We start from the raw sequence: 7,605 nt of genomic DNA on the forward strand, positions 1-7,605 counted from the left end.
AATTCCTGGAGCCGGTGGTTCCTTCTACTAATCTTTTGCAATTTCAGTGGGAACTGTCTCCCCTAAAAAACTATAAATAGATGCACTGAAGCAGATCAATGTGGGTCATATTTACATCCAACTTTCATGACCGGGTCCTTTGTACTTTTCCCAGAAATTTCATTTTTCCGGCATTTGCGTACACAACCTGTCAGAAAGGCCCACATCAACTTGTTTTAAAAGCGTAAAATTTACATTCATACAGTCGAAATTTCACATTATTAAGTTTTCAGGTTATAGAAATAACAGTTTTAAGAAGAAATGTCTTTACAACCAAGTGGTCGGCTTTACCCCCAAAGAGGGGCAGTCTTCCAGCCCTCCAAGCCAAATGTATTTCTCTGGCCCACTGGCACATTCTGAGATTGTGAAATCTCCCACCTCTGCCTATACCTATGCCCCAGATAATGGTCCACTTGGGGTTGGGTTAGATCCTGTAGTCCGTCCTTTGATATGATATTTGTAACGCGCCTATACACAAGTGTTTCAAGCCCGGGCCTGTAAAAAACTGTTCTGCAGGCCTCACAGCAAATGTATTTATTTATTTTTCTTTCCTGAGCCAGAACGCAAGTCTATTGGAATTAAATATCCTATATATCTTTTAAAACAAACCCCCATCACATTTCTATGCAAGGACAGGTCCGTGATTCAACAATTTACTTTTAAACAGACATTTTCTTGTTTGTAAAAAACACCATTTTACACGTGGTTAATTTTCCTTGGCTGTCACTTTACAATGCAGCCTTCCTCTCATCCATTTTCTGAACCTTTCCAAAGCCCCAATCATGTTTCTACTGCACAGGCATCTGTTAAAAAAACTGACATGAGCTAGGAGAGAGAGAAGGCTTTTTGTAAAGAGTTTATCAGTGATATTTTGTTGCAAAAGTAAAGCATTTTTCCGTGCGACTTAAGTGAAGTTCTTTGCTATTTCACAGATCTTGCCTGACACAGCCTCTCATTCAATGAGGAATGCCCCTTTTTGCTGGATCAGAACCTGAATATGGATAAACATAGCTGGGTCTTACTGGAACCAAATTGTGTACAGTTGAAAGGATGGACAGGGTATCAGTGAGCAATCATTTTTAAATGCAGAGCGCTTTCTTTTTACCTGGGAAATTCTGAGCTGGCCACATAACAGCGCTGCCTTTGACTTCTTTTCTCTAGTGAAAATGAAGAAATGACTGGCAACAATTCTCAGGGTGTTCTGTGTTTCATCTTGCCCCATGTGTGGCTGATCAAACAGCGCAGCCATCATTTTTGTAGCTGCAAAACGCAGTTTTGATGCAAGGCAATCATGTGCAACAGAGCCAGTACAGCCATTCTGCTGGCGACTGCTGAGATGTAGTTTGGTGAGGTAGGGGATTCTGCTGGGCTGGTAGATGTATCCCACAGATTCCCCCCACCCCCCTACTTTCCTGAAATTTTTTGTTGAAGGAAAGTAGGGCAACGTGGGGTTCATTGGGTGGAGTCCTTCTTTCATCAGGGAGTGGTACGCCATGATGCTCCCTTTGTATTTCGTTGGAGTGTGGAGCAATACCCCCTTTCTTTCCTTCCCTTTTCCTGGTCCCCGGGGATTTCCGCCTTGGTCTACGAAGGAACGGAATTGGTACTAACTAGTGGATAAATAAAGACAGGTTACAAAATGTTCCCACTGACTGTCTTCCCTGGAGGTTGACATCAGTGGGACAAACATACATTAAATTCATTACAGTACTTTAACAGTATCAGCAAATGATTCCATGGGTTTTTGTGATGCCTTTTTTTTGCACTGATAATGATGAAAAGTACTCCCTGTTAGATAGATATACCTATAGACCTACTTGTTCCCTTCTGGTTCTTCTTTTTCTTGTTCTCATTCTTCAGATGTATCCTCTATTTGACTTTCCTGCGCTCCTCTATCAGCTGCAAAGTATGCCTGGGGTGACAACTCTTTAACTGATTAATGTGGACCCATTTCTCTTCTGCCAGCTCTCGTTTGGGGATGCAGATTCTGTAGGTGACAGGTGAAATTTAATCTACAATTTCAAAAGGACCACGCCAGGAGGGGAGAAATGTTCTCTCCTTAGTCTGGTTCCTTTGAAATTTGTACAAGTAGACCCTGTTTCCTACTTGGTATTCCTTTTTGGTTGTTTTTAAGTCCTATTGAGTCTTCATCCCCTCTGCTGATCTTTCCAGATTCCGCTGAGCATACGCAAAAGCATGCTGAAGGTGTTTTCTTAGATTCTCAACATATTCATGTGTTGTGGAGGCGTTGTACCATCCTTCGTCCAGTCATTAGCTCAAATGGAGACATGTTGGTTTCAGAAGATGGTGTAGATCTGATGGGCATCAGGACAAGCGGTAATCGGATGTCCCAACTTGGCCCTGAATCTGCCACAATCCTTTTTAGAATGCTCACAATTGTTTTATTGTATGTTAATGTCAAAGGATATTTGTACCGTGCACTATCACCACCGGAGTGGTCCCCTGGTGCTCTGGCGGCTCTGAAAGTAGGTGCGTTAGTGGGAATAAGTTGGAAAAGTGCAAGAGTGCAGTGATGTGCTGTTGGCAGCCTCAGCTCGGTGGGTCCGTTGGCTGTTTACAGTCGGTAGTCCTCGTGCGCTGTTGTGCATGTCTATTTGTGGTTTGTTTTGTTGTTGCAGTGTGATGAAGTTTGTACGGATTGTTGTGTTGTAGGCTTGTGGTTCTGTTTGGTTAGAGTTCAAGAGGTGTATGCAGAGGGGTGAAATTGTTAGTGGATTGGTTTATTGCCATTGCTGTCTGGAGCTGACGTGCTGAATTTCTGCATTCTCTCCACAAGGGGAGCGTCTCTGTATACCTGTCCTGATCTGGGCCATCTAATACACAAAGTACCTTTCACACTTGGCATCCACTCACATTCATAACCTTACCCAAGTTCGGCCTCTGCCACCTACGTGACACCTGTCTGTATGGGGGGCAGGCAGGCATTTGTGTGTCCTTTCAAATCTGGCCCAGAGAGCATTCCCTATCCAGTCGGTGCGCAGCATCGACTAGCCAAGGCTACTCCATCCATATGTGGCGGGTGGTTGGCATTCATCCTCTTATTCAGTTGTTTAAGCAGGCTATCACTTCCAGCCCCTTGTTCCTCTCAATTTCCGCACTAGAGGACAGGCGGTATGCAATATGAAGTTTCCTTTTTACCTCAAATAACTCCCACATCTTTGTCATCACTTCGCTGGTGAAGTGACTTCCTCTGTCTGACTCAATCCTTTGGGGTGGGCCAAACTGTGAGAAGATGTGGTTGATCATCCGGCCAGCTGCTGTTTCTGCCTTGCAATTTGGGGCCAGGAGACATTCCACCAACTTGGTGAACAAGCATGTTACAGTTAACATGTGCTTGTTCCCCCTAGAGGAGCAAATCACGGGCCTGATGAAATCTAGTTGTAAATCGGACCAAGGCAGTGTTATCCCCCTCTTGTGGAGGGGAGCTCGGTGTGTGAGTGAACTTGGCTGAAATTGTGCACATACAAATCACCCCTTCAAATATTGGTCGAGGTCCTGCTCCATATGTGGCCAATATGCAACCCTTCATAAGATTTCTAGAGTAGTATGACACCCCCGATGACCGGCTGTGGCCACGTTACGTGCGTGACATAGCATCAGGCTTAAAAATGAGGTAGGTACATCCCATTGGTCACAACTAGAGATGGATCTCCTTACCAACAACCATCTTGGATCAGAACATTTTGGGACACTTCATCAATACCCTGAGGTCCTCTTTCCCAATGTAATCGGTATCCATCAGAGGAAAGTTTTCAGGCTCCTCAATGTGTTGATAAAATTTCCCAATAATCGGATCTCCTTTTTGTGCCTTGATTAAATCAGCATCTGGGGTCTCCTTACTCCACTGGACAGTTGAGAGTTCATTGTGAGCATTTGTCTGGGATCTGGTGACCGCTGTGATCTGGAGTTCCCCCAATAGGGACTCAATCTCAAAGAGATCCCCTTGGATGGCTCTGGTTTTGGCCAGCTGATCAGTTAGGTCATTTCCAGTTTTTTCTGGCCCCTCCATTCTAGAGTGACCCTTAATCTTTTTCCAATAGATGGTCATCCCATTAGAGGTGACCAGATCATCAATATGTTGTATTAACTTTCCATGTTTAAGTGGTTTGTTATTAGCACACAGCATGCCTCTGGTTTTCCAATTAACCAGGTGCTCCACAAACCCGTCCGGACATAATCTGAATTAGTGATTATGACCAGTTTGTGGAGTTGGTGTTGGACGGCAGTGAGGATGGCCTGATGAACTGCCATCAACTCTGCCACCTGACTACTGCGGGGACTGATTTTGTACCCAGCGGAGAGTTCCGGGGCATCATTCACCCAGGCATTTCCCACACCAGCCACCAGTTCCTTTTCCCTGTTGTTATCAACATGATAGGAGTACCCGTCCACATAAACAGTGGGCATCCCCTGGCATGTGTTGTCTTAATAGACTTTGTGCAGGGAATTCAGGTACGCCTCCATGTTGTCCTGGATTTTGAGACTTTCGTACTTGAGACAGTTTTCTCTGGCACAATCATGCAAGTCAGCCAGACCTTGCGCAAGGATTCTCTTCTTGTTTTGGCCATATCTGACCTCCACAGGAAAGCTTTGCATTGACAGAATCCAGGAAGTAATTCTGGAATTACTCACATTTCCTTCCCAGAGTCTGTCACTTTGGAGGTATTGCAAAGGCTGGTGGGGAGTCTCCACTATGATTTGCTCCCCCTGGGTGAACAGGTGGTAATTTATCAATGCCCACAACATTGCCAGGATTGCCTTCTCACAATTGTTGATTTTTTCCTCCACAGAGGATAAAGTCTTGCTTGCATGGGAGATGACTTTATTGACCTCGTCATGCTTTTGGTACAATACTGCTTTGAAGCATGTATTTGAGAACCCTGTCTCCAAGAAGATCTCCTTGTTTTTGACAGGGTAAGCTAGACAAGGCGCTTGTGAGAGACTTCTTTTGAGTTGTTTTACGGCTTCAGCTTGTTCTGGACCCCTCTCCCACTTGACCCCCCTTCAACAGATGGATCAGGGGTCTTGTGACCTCTGTGTAATCATCAATGAGCTTCCTACTATAATTAGTCAGTCCAAGGAGGCTTCTTAGCTCACGCAGAGTTGTGGGGTCTTTTAGTTTTAATAGTGCTTCCACTTTCTTCTCCTGGGGACAGAGACCCTCAGGAGTTATTTCATGTCCCTAGAGGTTGACACGGATCCTGCACCATTGTGCCTTCTGGAAGGACAGTTTTACTCTGCCAACCCTCAACTGGGTCACAACATAGCGGATTTCAACTATATGTTCCTCCACAGTTGAGCCTTTTATCAGGACATCATCCACATAGGCCAGGTTACCCCTTTCGCCCAAGTCGGGCATGGCCTTATGTAAGAAGATGTTGAATTTGTTGCCGGAGTTTATGTATCCGAAGGGAATCCGGGTCCACGTGTACTGCTGCCCCTCAAAGGTAAAGGCCAGTTTGTATTGGTTCTCCCTATTGACGGGCACAGTCTAGTATCCATTGGTCAGGTCAATGGCGGGGTACACCTTTGACCCCTGGATCTGGGCCAGCCCCTGGCCAATGTAGGGAAGAGGCCATCAGAACATGTGGACCCTTTTGTTCAGCTCGCACAGGTCTGCACAAAGTCTCCATTGGCCATTTGGTTTCAAAATCCCCAGCACCAGATTATTAAAGGTGCTGTGGACTGGACAAATTATCCCTCAGGACTCTAGATTTTTGAATATGTCTGTCAGGAACTCCATAGATGAGAGAGGCAACACAAATGGAGTTCCTGACAGACATATTCAAAAATCTAGAGTCCTGTGGGATAATTCGTCCAGTCCACAAACACAGGAGTCATTCCAGGGTCCGTGGTAATTATGGTAGTATGTATATCGGTGCGACCACAGTTGTATGAGTCCACAGCAAAGATATCTACGAAATCTAAGAACACCTGTTTCAACTTTTGCTTTTGCTCCTCAGTCTCACAGGCATCAGCGCGGTTGACCCACTCTTCAACCATTTGCCTAAAGCCTGGAAAGACTTTGGGTTCGCTATCTCAGCAGCATCCTCCAGCTGTGTGGAGAGGTCTCTGGTTAGGGTATTGACCTGGATAGAGGGTTTCAGATAGGAGAGGCAGTCCTTGTGGATCTGGAATATGCCTGATGTCACAGGTCACGTCTTCCTCTCCATAAGGGCAGGAAGAGTACGCCAGGAAATTCCCCCCTTGCCGGGTGAAGATCCTGTCTGGTGGTATGTCATCGTCATTGTCATTATCTTAACAGTCATTGAGGATTGGTCCTATCAGTTCATTTCCTAGATCCATTGAAAAATGTCAGTCATCAACTGCCATTCCAATAATGGTGCCTGCGCCCAGAATGATACTCCTAGGGTCACTGTTATCCATCAATATTGGAATGGTGTTGTGTTCTACATTGACTAATGGTGTTTGGTTTAACCCCAACCCCTGCTGTTGGAGATGGGCATTGAGATGTATATAGGCATCAGGATTTTGCACTTTCTGTTCTGTTTTAATTTTAATTTCAAGTGGAATTGTTGGGTCCTTCCTGGGAAGGTGACACCCTCTCCAATTTGAACTTCAACTGCATATGGAAGCAATTGAGCTGACTGAAATGATTTTTCAGAATTATCAAAGCCCATAGGATTGCCCCCTAGTCGGGACCAGGCCTTGTTATTTATAAGGTCCAAATTAATTGCAAACCGATTGAGAATATCACTGCCTAAATAGAATGCAGCAGGGACATCTCGCACTATCAAATGAGAAATTATATCGTGTCTCCTATCGCAATAAATATATGTATATTGGCCTATGCCAAGCTGCTAACAAGTTGCTTGCGAAGAAATCCGTGTTGCAAGGTCCTGACCTTAAAATCAATGTAAGCCGCCATTTTAGGTCAATCCGCCATTTTAGGTTTGCTTTGTAAAGTCACCCTGTGAGTTAAAATGGTGGACGATGTCATTCCGAAATACAACATGGCCGTCTTGACCTCTGTATGTAGCTAATATGTAACTTGCCTGCAGGCTACTTGTTGAGGTTGTGACCAAGATAAACATTCTGAATCGACTAAGAATATGGATAGGGCTTTCTCACTTGGAATTCAGAAAATCTATCCTTCCAAAGACCTCCATGCTTCCGATGAATTCATAGACAAATTGTTAAATGAACGAAGGCCAGGTGCCTCTGCGCCACCTCCATATGTTCCTCTTCCTGCTGCTTTGCCTCTTCCTCCTGCTATTCCTGCTCTACCTGCTGTTGTTCCCGTTGTTCCTGCTCCTCCTAAGGTTCCTCTTCCTCCAGCTCCTTCGCCTCTTCTTATCGCACCAGTTACAGGACCTCCATTGAATTTACCTGCTCACTCTCTCTGGTCCTGAGCCGCTTGTAGTCGATCAAGGTGCAGGGTCGAAGGTTGTCACTCGCAGTACCGTACCACCAGAGAAGAAACGTGATTTGATTGCATGGGCTAAGCATTGTATGGGGAGGGATGATCAAGCTAATGTTTTTGCCACACTTTGTAATATGGATAATTTTCCTGAGAAAAATGTT

This window comes from Ambystoma mexicanum, chromosome 7q (genome assembly GCF_040938575.1).
Source record: "Ambystoma mexicanum isolate Mex_15411 chromosome 7q, UKY_AmexF1_1, whole genome shotgun sequence".
Taxonomy (NCBI): domain Eukaryota; kingdom Metazoa; phylum Chordata; class Amphibia; order Caudata; family Ambystomatidae; genus Ambystoma; species Ambystoma mexicanum.